Here is an 11,593-nt window from a genome sequence, read left to right as displayed (position 1 = left end):
GTCTGATTTCCAGATGTTGGGGGGGGGGCAGTATAAACTTAAATTTCTATGCATTAAACAAAATCTCATATTCCAGCTAAGAGTGTTTGACTCAATCCATTACCCTTTGTCACATCTTCCCAATTCCAATCCCCATCCCAAGAATGTCAGTTCTTCCCAAACTCTGCTCTGGTGACTGTCTACCCTAAGCTGATTGATTGATTGATTGATTGATTGATTGATTGAAGAGCACTATTAGGAACAGTGCACCTGCTTTCTTACAGAGAGATAAAGGGGAGATGATTACTTGTATCCATACTTAAGGATACTAAGTATTCATAGTGCCTTATAGTAGGAATGTAATATAATGTTTGCTGTTTCTTGATACTTGCTTTGAAAGCAGCCCATTATGGTCAAATTAGATTCTTTTGAAAAATCTTTGGTGTATGTGTGCTTCCTAGAATATGTCAGGAAAATATTGTCAAGACTTTTCCTGGTTTGGGAATTTTGTGGTTTTGAAGAACTATTTTTGTGACAATTTTTGGCAGATGACTATCACAAATGGGAGTGAACAAGCTGTGACTCCTTTATGCTTGCTGTTTTTCAAAAGCTGGAGAGAATGATTAGCAAGGAGCAGGTAGGAGCAACAGTGGTTGACTTCAAGTGCCTCAGCAATTGAGGATTTGCTGTCCCACAATTTAATGTACATTTTAGAATGTACATTTAATTAAATTAATGTGTAATTACTTAAATAAATTAATATGTTTAATGTACAGTTAAAAGAATGCACAATAAGAAGCCACTGAAATGCCACAGGACAATCTTGACCCAATGTTTGTCTTTTTAAGGCACAAAATCATTACAGAAACTTGCAGGAAATTGGGATTTGTTGTTTTAGTTCTCCTAAGGCCATCTATTTGAGGCTTTTTATCTTTACTTTCTATGGATGTGAAATTTGGGCACACATGAACCACAATGACTGCACTTGTCTGACAGTTCTTAACTACTGATAAAAGCTGCTGGAAGTTTTAGCTGTTACAGCTTTCAGGAAGGCTAAGTTCTTACAGCTGTCATGGAAGTAGCCACCTGAAAGGAAGAAAAATTCCTTGTAGTATGGTTTTCAGGAGAATTGTCTGAAGAACTTGACCTTTTCTGTTTCTGTTACTTGCACGGCTGCTGATGAAACTGCATTTCGGAAGTTACAATAAAAGGGCGTAGGTTCACTTAGTCAAGCACTTAGATATTAGCAGATGCATGCAATGATTTTATTTTTTTTTTTTTCCTCATGCAGTCTGGAAGTTTGCTTGCTTTGGACTATTTCTTCTCTTGGACTCTTGTTATCCTTCTCTTGTCTTCTGTTTTAATCTTTTTGTTTGTTTGTTTTTCATCCTTCTTTCCACGGTTCCTCTGTCACATTCAGTATATGTGTGCTTCTTGATTAGATGTGACATATTAATCAAATAGTTGTTTGTGAGATTAGTCCTGCATTTGTTATAGAAACTATGCATAAGGAGTTAGATTAATATTAGCTTATAGAATCACAGCATGGGTTGGATTGGAAGGGACCTTAAAGATAATCTGGTTCCAAACCCTTGCCAAGGGCAAAAATGCCATTCACTAGATCAGGTTTCTCAGAGCCCAATCCAACCTGGCCTTGGACACTTCCAGGGATGGGGCACCCACAACTCCTCCGTGCTTTATGTTGTCTCCTTTCTTCTGTATATCCTTCCTTACTTGTAATTTTTCTTTCCGAACATAATCCCTAGAGGGCAGCAAAGTAACCAATGCATTCAGAATTGGGCCAGTCTAAAGATTCTCTTTATGAGCCTATCATTTTTCATTCTTTGAGATTATGCCTTCTTAAAATGTATTTTCCAAGTCATCGTTTCAGGGGGAAGGTTTGTGTTTGGGCAGGAGGGCAGGGATCCTTGGAGTACAAAGGATTGTAGCAGAGAAGGTAGAGAATTAAGGAATGTACAAGTTACAGACAAGGAAGGTGAAGCAGATGCTTCTTCCCTTTTAGTGAAATTGCTAAAAAGTAGAAGCGGAAATGCAAATGGAAGTCCCTATCCATGAATTAACTCATCTTAAAACTTACATGGCTTCTGAGGATGCTCCACACAGGGTTTGAGGCCTCTTGCAATTTTTGTTAGTGTGGTTCTTGGAATTTATTGCTTAAAACCAGACTCTTACTGGTCTGTGGACTCCTGCATATTATTACATGTGAAGGTTATTAACTACTACATGTGAGTATTAACTGTTGAGTGGTGAGTTAGGGGAAAGTACAGACTGTTTATTCAGAGGAAGCTAAATTCTTAGGTTTTAGCATGCCTACATTACTATAGAATCAGTTAGGATGGAAATGACCTCTAACATTGAGTCCAGCCATTAACCTGGCACTGCCAAGTCCATCAGTAAACCACATCTCTAAATGCCACATCCATGCTTCTTCTAAATACCACCAGGGATGGTGACTCCACTGCTTCCCTGGGCAGCCTGTTCCAATGCTTTGCAACTCCTTCTGTGAAGAAAGTTTTCCAAATATCCAATCTAAACCTTCCTAGTGCAACTTGAGGCTGTTTCTTGTCATCCTATCTATTATTACCTGTGAGAAGAGACCAATCCCCACCTCACTACAGCCTCCTTTCAGGCAGTTGTTGATAGCCAAGAATATTCCCTTCAGCCTCCTTATTTCCAGGCTAAACAACCCCAGTCAACTCTGCTGCTCCTCATAAAATTCGTGCTCCAGACCCTTCACCAGCTTTGTTGCTCCTTGGATGCTCTTCAGCACCTCTTGTATGTTATGCCCATCTCACCTGTGTAATTTCTAACTCATTAAATTATAGGTCAGGCAAAGTATTGCAGATCACATGTTTGGCCTTTTTATCTTATGGTGACAGTTTCATGCTTTCAGGTTTTTTTGGAAAGAGTATTTTGACAGTTTCCTGTCTTGGGACTGTTGCTTTACACCATTTAAAATCTGTGTCTTTAAGTATTTTTAGAAGCAGGTCAACAGATTTGTGATGCTTCTCCAGAAAAATTATAGATAGATCATGTGTGTTGTGTGAAACCCAAAGAAAATAGAATGATCGTGGAAACCTTTTGGCAACATCCAGCCTAGAAACTTGTACTTTAATGTGAAGGTTTATAATTGTTCCATAAAGAAAAGTAAGGTCTTTGTGGTCATAAACACATTAAGAAAAGCATGCCTGGGATTAACGTAATTTCAGATAAATTACACTGCTTGGAGTCTGTTCACGCCTCTGCAGGAAAATATATAGGTGTCATCTGTCAAGTACTGTGTTTCTTTTATATTAAACACAACTAGGCCTGCTGGGTGGTAAGTGGGAGGCTTAGGGTGGACAGGGTGAGATTTATTAGTTCTTTTATGGTTGTTGCTGTGTTTCATTCAACATTCTTGAGTTTTCCAAAGACTTCACATTTTAGTGGAACCAGTGGAAGATGGTGGATTTCCTACACCTCTAGCAAATGAGATCTTCAGTCTCAAGCTAACACTTATTTGCATTTTTGAATTCTAGTCTTAATGTTTTAAGGCAGAAATTAGTAAAAATTTGTTCTCTAGCTGGCCATTAAAATGAAACAGCAAAGCATTTGCTAACTGCCTATCTTCTGTTAATATCCCCCAACTGAGATTTTTTGTTTTCCTTCTTTTTGTAGTGCTATCTTCCAGTTATAGGTTTAAAAGTTTTAAAGACTTAACTGCTTTCCAGATCTGAATGGAATTCTTCTGCATCAGGACAGTTGCTAACTTATTCTTAGGAGATGGAGAAAGCCATGTTGCAGTTCCTTTGAGAAGTCTAAGAACTTCAGCAGTTTTAGACACTTTTTCCTATTTAAATGCCTGTCAGCAGGCATCATACCTTGCCCTTCTGAAACCTTTGCCAAAATTGGAGACTCAGACTGTGTTGTACAGTGTCAGTGGTACAACTGATACATTGAATGGAGTGGGGAATGTTAGGACTTGGCACCCTGTTAAAAATAGTATTTTGAAATACACTATTTGTTGCACTGTAGGAAGGCTTGTTCAGGAATGAGCATAATGGGTTAGTGCTAACATCCATCTTTCCCAGTACTTTGATCCTGACAGTTCTACAGAGGAACTCATTTTGGAGCCAGTGCCATAATCTCCATTCTGTGTTGGCAAGAAGCCTATTCTTGGTCTTCTAAAGATTTTTACTCTGAAGTGTAAAGCTTGGTATCTTTAAAAAAAAAATCTTATTCCTATGGATGTGTTATGAAAACTTCAGTTCCACCATTACATATTTGTAGACTTGTTTCAGTGACTTCCTACAGATGAATTTTACTGACACTATGATTATATTTTTTTCCTTAAAAATAAATTATTTTTTCTTTTTCTTGACAGGAGGGGCAGGTGTTCCTACTCAGCCCTTTCAGTATCATTGTTTCATTTCTCTTCATCTAATCTAAATATCTGGTGAGCTGTACTGTGTGCAAAGAGTAAAGAAGTTCTGTGTATGGTTGATTATGGTGACATGCTGTGGGAAAAGCCTGAGTGTAGCTGACTTAATCTTGTGTTACATGGGCAACTCAGGGCAACAGGTCATTTCAGAAAGTTAGTTTACAGATATAATTTAACCACTTATATTTTTGCATACCCTCTTTAAAGGAAATTTTGGTAATAGTTGGCAGTATGTCTTCGAATCAGACCATTGACATTCAGTATTGTCAGTGAAGATTCTCAGACTGTGTATGAAGATCTTGTATACATGGCTGAAATGGTAGCATCTCTTTACAGATAATTTGGGTTTAGGACCAGTTGTTTCCCACAGAAGGGAAAAGAGATATTGAAATTGTTTTGGCAAGCTAGTGTCCTTTTAGCTTTAAGCTATGTCCTGTTTCCCTTTTGCATGTGATTACCTAAACTACTTTACATAGGACTGTTCAACAGAAAGCAGAGGTCACCTAATTGATAGTTAAAGCTGTTGAACTTCTGCAAGAAATGAAGTTTGGTTCTCCTGCATGGTGTTTACATTTTTGTGCATTTGTTTGTTGTGGTGTGGGAGGGGTTTTGTTTATTTTTTTAAAATGCAAAGCAAAACAAGTGCTCTGATTCCATGCAGTTGGGGAAACTGATAAACTTATGCTTTACTCTTTCTTGTCAGGCTGTCTGTCCCTGTGCTAACTTGAAGAGGTGACCATTTGCTGTGAGTTAATGATGTTTATGATCTCTCCTCCTTTTCCTTCTATGAAGCAACATCACAAAAGGAATGCACTGTGCAAGATTTTCTCCTTGCAGTTAATAGTACCAAGCACATTTTTGTTGAGAAAAATGCTCTTTAAGACATACTAGAATAAATAAAAATGCTCTGCTATGTTAGCATTGTTTTGTGCTTAATCCTGAAAAAGAGAGAACTTTGCTCTGTGTAGCTTACAGTTTGTTTGGGATCCAGCTAGTGTACGTAATTGGAAATTGAATTTCCAATTAGCAAGGGAAAATGAAGGGAGAGTAAAGGGGTATCATCAGTAATATGTTAACATGGAAAATTATGGAAAATTACTGTAACCCTCTACTGTCCATCTATTTAAGATACAGGAGTAATATTACAGGAGTAATCTTGGGGGATCTGAAAGAATCAAATAGTAAGAATTTTACTTGAGGAAGATGATGTGTTTTTACATGTGGAAAAAAAATGTGTAAGGAGCAGTGTAGTAACCAGTTGTCACAACATTTTTTGCTGTATATCTTAGGCCTTGGACTGTCAGAACATTTTATCCTGTAGCGTACTGGTACCTTCTGCTAAATTTTGTTTCCCATGGCTTATCCTACCTAGCTTCTTGTGGTTTAAGGGGAGAAGGAGGCAGGTATAAAGTGGAAAATAGCACTGTCTAGGACCAAAAGAAGGTCCCTGATGTATTACAAGAATTTGTATTTCTGCTTTCTATCTTGTTGTTTCTACAGAAAAGTACACACTGTTTCTTAGAAGTCCCTGTGTTATGGATCTGTGCTGGATTTTGAAGGTCAGTGTTGCTGGACTGTATAGATACCAAAACATTACTGCTATTCAAGTGTCATACCTTTTCCTGCTGTAACTACTGTTTGACTCGTGTAATGATCCACAGTTCAGATGTACAGTTCAGTGTTCAGATATACAGTTTAGGAAAGATCAGCAAGAGGTTCCATTTTGAGAGTATCTCTAAGACAGAGTTGGAAGCAACAAAAATATAATCACAAATAAATTTTTTCTCATATAAGTGAGATTTTTTTTTTCCGCATGGAAATTGTTATTATGATACTGTTTCACTGGAATCTTCTAGGAGTACAAATGGTTCTCTTAAAAGTATCCTGTTAAAAAAACCCAGCAGATCAACAACAAACAAATCAATGTGGCTGTATCTGGCTCTTCAAGTTGTATTATACAGTGTTTCCAGGAATGATGTTCTCTCTTCTCCAGTCTAAGGCAGATATGACTACATAAATATAAAACTGAAACCTGCAATTTTGCATTTGAGGGTATGGATCAGTACATAAAGGGTGAATCTACAATAGCAAATTTTTCCTTGGAAAGAAAACTGTTCACAAAATTTCTCCTGGAGTGTTTATTAAACTGAGAGGAAAAACAAAAGCTCATGCCTACACACCTTCAGGGTGAAAATGCTGGATACCACTAGGACCTTGCTGTTGTTGGCTTTTAGAACACCCACTCAACTTCACTCTCAGCCAGTGCTTTAAGTTCTCTCATTGCTGGAGATGTTTTTACTTGCTCTTATATAGTACACTATCTTCCATCTAAATTACATCCCTTTTGGTGAAGGTGGCTTTTATCCTCAGTTAAATTAAACTAATTAAAACTTGAAATATGTTATAGTCTGGGAACCTGTTGTGAGGTCCATCTGTGTTAGACACGTATTCTTCTAAAAAACCACAGAGATGACCCAGGTTCCTGAGCCCACTGCCAGAGATCCCTCCCTGTGGATACTGCAAAATTGGCAAGGGCATTTTCGATATATGATGTTCTGCTGATGTTTATTGTGTAAACATACACTTCTAACAAGTGTGTTCCCACCCCATTCACTTGTTCCCTAATTTCACCTTCCCATGTGCCACCCGTCTTATATTAGTTTGGTAGCTGCAGATAGGTCAGGATATTCTAAAAGAATGCCCTGATCCTTCTCTGCACTGTGTGACTTTACATAGAAGTTTTTGTATTCAATAACTGGTAACAGTTTTTGCTGTACAAGAATAGATGGAAGCAAAAAAAGAATCCCGTTTTAGAAGACAGGTGTCTGCTAGGGAGGGCAGGAGCCTCCCTCGGAATGAAAATGTAGACCCCCCCCCCCTACGAATTATTATAATTTTGAAATCAAGGGGCTTTCAGGCAGGGATCTGGGGATAGGAATAACAGTTCTTTACTAGTATTTGTAACAAGGCAAACAAACAACAATAACTACAGCATTAGCAAGAAAACAGAACCAGGGACCCCGTGACAGCCTTCTCGGCCGAGATGGGAAGGGATGGAGGAGAGGCTTTGCTTCACAAACCCCCTCGGGCGGGCAGTCCTGGTGCTCCTGCAGGGCTCTGAGGAACACTCAGCTGGAACAGCAGGGATGAGCAGAGTTCCTGGGCTGGTGGCTGAGGTGGATCAGCAGCTCCGTGGCAGTGCCTGGCACTGCCACACGTCCCAGCAGGACAGGGGGTGCGAGGCCACCAAAGAAGAAGGAGAAGAAGCAGAAGCAGCTGTGTCTGGGTGATGGCGAATTCCCTTCTGCCAGCCACAACAGTTCCCAGGGAGAGTCCTGCTCTGAAGCTGAAGAAACCATCCAGCCCCAGCTGCCCCCACCCTCCCTTTTCCCTGCCCCTCTTCCCCCCTGGGCCCAACCAAACTCTTTGTGTTTGTCAAGTACCAGCAGTAAGGTTTCTCTGCCACTAATGGGTAAAAATTCCATAGGTGAGCCAGAACAAAAGGAAGAACACCTAACCCCCAACATTATCCACCCTGAATTTTTTCCCATATCAAAATGTTACATCAGATTTTTATACTAATTATATACAAACACCTACTACCTTAATTATATACATATGTACATGCAGATACAGCTACAAGCACAGTGTCATGGGTAGTTCACCCTAAAACAAAATCCCCTTGAGATATGCACCGGGCCTCTCCATCCTTTTGCATCACCCACCAGGTGCTACCTTGTCCCTGAGCAAATACAACCCCACGGATGGGATTGTCTTTGCTGGAGGCAGAATTAACCCAAACAGTTTTTCTCAGCATGCTTCTCATACGTACCACTGGAACCTTATCTCCATCTGTTGTTCTAAAGGGCTCAGATTGGGCAGGGCATGCTCGGTTAGTGGAACCTCGGGTGTTCACTAACCATGTGAACTTTGCTAAATTAATCTCCCAGTTCTTAAAAGTCTCCCCACCCAGTGCCTTCAAGCTGGTTTTAAGCAGGCCATTGTACGACTCCACTTTCCCAGCCACTGGTGCATGATAAGGGATATGGTACACCCACTCAATGTTGTGTTCCCTAGCCCAGATATTTATAAGGTTATTCTTGAAATGAATCCCGTTGTCTGCCTCAATCCTCTCAGGGGTACCATGCCTCCAAAGAACCTGCTTTTCAAGTCCCAGGATGGTGTTATGGGCAGTGGCATGAGGCACAGGGTAGGTTTCCAACCATCCAGTGGTGGCTTCTACCATCGTGAGCACGTAGTTCTTGCCTTGGCGGGTTTGGGGCAGTGTGATGTAGTCAATCTGCCAGGCTTCCCCATACCTATATTTGGACCGACACCCACCATACCATAGGGGCTTCAGCCTCCTGGCCTGCTTCATCACAGCACACATCTCACAGTCATGGATAACCTGAGAAATGCTGTCCATGGTTAGATCCACCCCTCGGTCTCATGCCCACTTATAGGTGGCATCTTTACCCTGATGGCCTGAGGCATCATGAGCCCATCGAGCTAGGAACAACTCTCCCTTGTGTTGCCCATCTAAGTCTATCTTTGCAGCCTGATCCACCTGCTCATTGTTTCGGTGCTCTTCATTAGCCCTACTCCTGGGGACATGGGCACCTACATGACAGACTTTCACAGACTGCTTCTCTACCCTGGTGGCGATGTCTTTCCACTCATCAGCAGCCCAGATTGGTTTTCCCCTATGCTGCCAATTGGCCATCTTTCATTTCTCCAGTGATCCTACAGAGCATTGGCTACGATCCATGAATCAGTGTAGAGGTAGAGCTTTGGCCACTTCTCTCTTTCAGCAATGTTCAGGGCCAGTTGAACAGCTTTGAGTTCAGCAAGTTGGCTTGATCCACCTTCTCCTTCAGTGGCCTCTGCGACCTGTCGTGTGGGGGCTCCATACGGCTGCTTTCCACTTCCGGTTCATCCCTACGATGCGACAGGAGCCATCAGTGAACAGAGCGTAGCGTGTTTCTTCTGCTGGCAGTTGGTTGTACGGTGGAGCTTCTTCAGCCCGTGTCACTTGTTCCTGCTCCTCTTCATCAGTGAGACCAAAGTGAGACCTTCTGGCCAGTTTGTAATTATTTCCAAAATCCCAGGGCAATTTGGTTTTCCAATACAGAAATGCGCTGTGTGATGAGGGCGATCCACTTGCTGCATGTAGCATCGGTGGCATGGTGGGTAGCAGGAACCTTTCCTTTAACCATCCACCCCACCACTGGCAGTCGGGGTGCCAGGAGGAGTTGTGCTTCTGTGACAGTCACCTCTGAGGCAGCTTGAACTGTTCGATAGGCAGCTAAGATTTCCTTCTCTGTGGGAGTGTAGTTGGCTTCGGACCCTCTGTAACTTCGGCTCCAGAATCCCAGTGGTCGGCCTCAAGTCTCCCCAGGCACTTTCTGCCAAAGGCTCCAGGACAAGCCATTGTTCCCAGATGCAGAGTAGAGTACATTCTTCACATCTGGTCCTGTCCTAGGGCTACCACATGAGTGATCTCCTGCTTGATCTGGGCAAAGTCTTCTTGCTGCTCAGGGCCCCAGTGGAAATCATTCTTCTTGCGGGTAACCAGGTAGAAAGAGCTCATGATCTGGCTGTACTCGGGAATATGCATCCTCCAAAAACCTATGGCACCTAGGAAAGCTTGCGTTTCCTTCTTGCTGGTCGGTGGAGACATTGCAGTGATCTTATTGATGACCTCAATGGGAATCTGATGCCGTCCATCTTGCCACTTTACCTCCAGGAGCTGGATCTCTCGAGCAGATCCTTTGACTTTGTTCTTGATGGCGAAGCTGGATTCCAGCAGAATCTGGATGATCTTTTCTCCTTTCTCAAATACTTCCACTGCCGTGTTCCCCCACACAATGATGTCATTGATGTACTGCAGATATTCTGGAGCCTCACCCTTTTCCAGGGCAGCCTGGATCAGTCCATGGCAGATGGTGGGGCTGTGCTTCCACCCCTGGGGCAGTCGGTTCCAGGTGTACTGCACTCCCCTCCAGGGGAAGGCAAACTGAGGCCTGCATTCTGCTGCCAGGGGAATGGAGAAAAATGCATTGGCAATGTCAATAGTGGCGTACCACTTTGCTGCTTTGGACTCCAGCTCGTACTGGAGCTCCAGCATGTCCGGCACGGCAGCGCTCAGAGATGGAGTCACTTCATTCAATGCACAATAGTCCACAGTCAATCTCTGTTCTCTGTCAGACTTCTGCACAGGCCAAATGGGGCTGTTGAAGGGTGAGTGGGTTTTGCTGACCAGCCCTTGACTCTCTAGTTCTCGGATCATCTTGTGGATGGGGATCACAGCATCTCGATTTGTCCTATACTGCCGGCGATGCACCGTCGAGGTGGCAATTGGTACTCGCTGTTCTTCCACTTTCAGGAGTCCTACTGCAGATGGGTTCTCTGATAGTCCAGGCAAGGTGTTCAATTGCTTAATGTCCTCTGCCTCCACAGCAGCTATTCCAAAAGCCCACCTGAGTCCCTTTGGGTCTTTGTAATAGTCATTTCAAAGGAAGTCTATGCCCAGAATACACGGGGCCTCTGGGCCAGTCACAATGGGATGTTTCTGCCACTCTTTCCCAGTCAGGCTCACCTCAGCTTCCAACAGAGTCAATTGCTGCGATCCCCCCGTCACCCCAGCAATGGAAACAGGTTCTGCCCCCACATGTCCTGATGGCATTAGGGTACACTGTGCACCAGTATCAACTAAAGCTTCGTATTTTTGTGGCTCTGATGTGCCAGGCCATCGCATCTACACTGGCCAAAAGACACGTTTTTCCCATGCTTCTTTTTGGCTAGAGGCAGGGCCCCTCTAGCACTGGTCATCCTCTCCTCCCTGGGCATACATGCTAGAGGTTCTTTCAAGGGGATCATCCTCTTTTCTGTAATGTCTGGCAGTTTGGTCACAGGAGGCTGAGGCTACCTTCACTTTAGTGGAACCTTTCTGGTTAATGGTTCCCTCCCTGATCTGACGCACTCATGCTGCCAGGGCAGAAGTGGGTTTCCCATCCCACTTTCCCATGCCTTCCCCATCTTCCCCATGGTCACATAGAAAGAACCACAGCTCAGTTTGTGAGGTGTACCCTTTCTCTCTAGCTGGGGGCTGTTGGGCTTGGAATTTTGGGCTTGTGACTCTCACTGGTGCCATATGGGAATTGTTCTTCATCA

Source organism: Poecile atricapillus, chromosome 3 (genome assembly GCF_030490865.1).
Source record: "Poecile atricapillus isolate bPoeAtr1 chromosome 3, bPoeAtr1.hap1, whole genome shotgun sequence".
Classification (NCBI taxonomy): Eukaryota; Metazoa; Chordata; class Aves; order Passeriformes; family Paridae; genus Poecile; species Poecile atricapillus.
The sequence above is the reverse complement of the archived record's forward strand: the minus strand, read 5'-3'. Positions refer to the sequence as shown.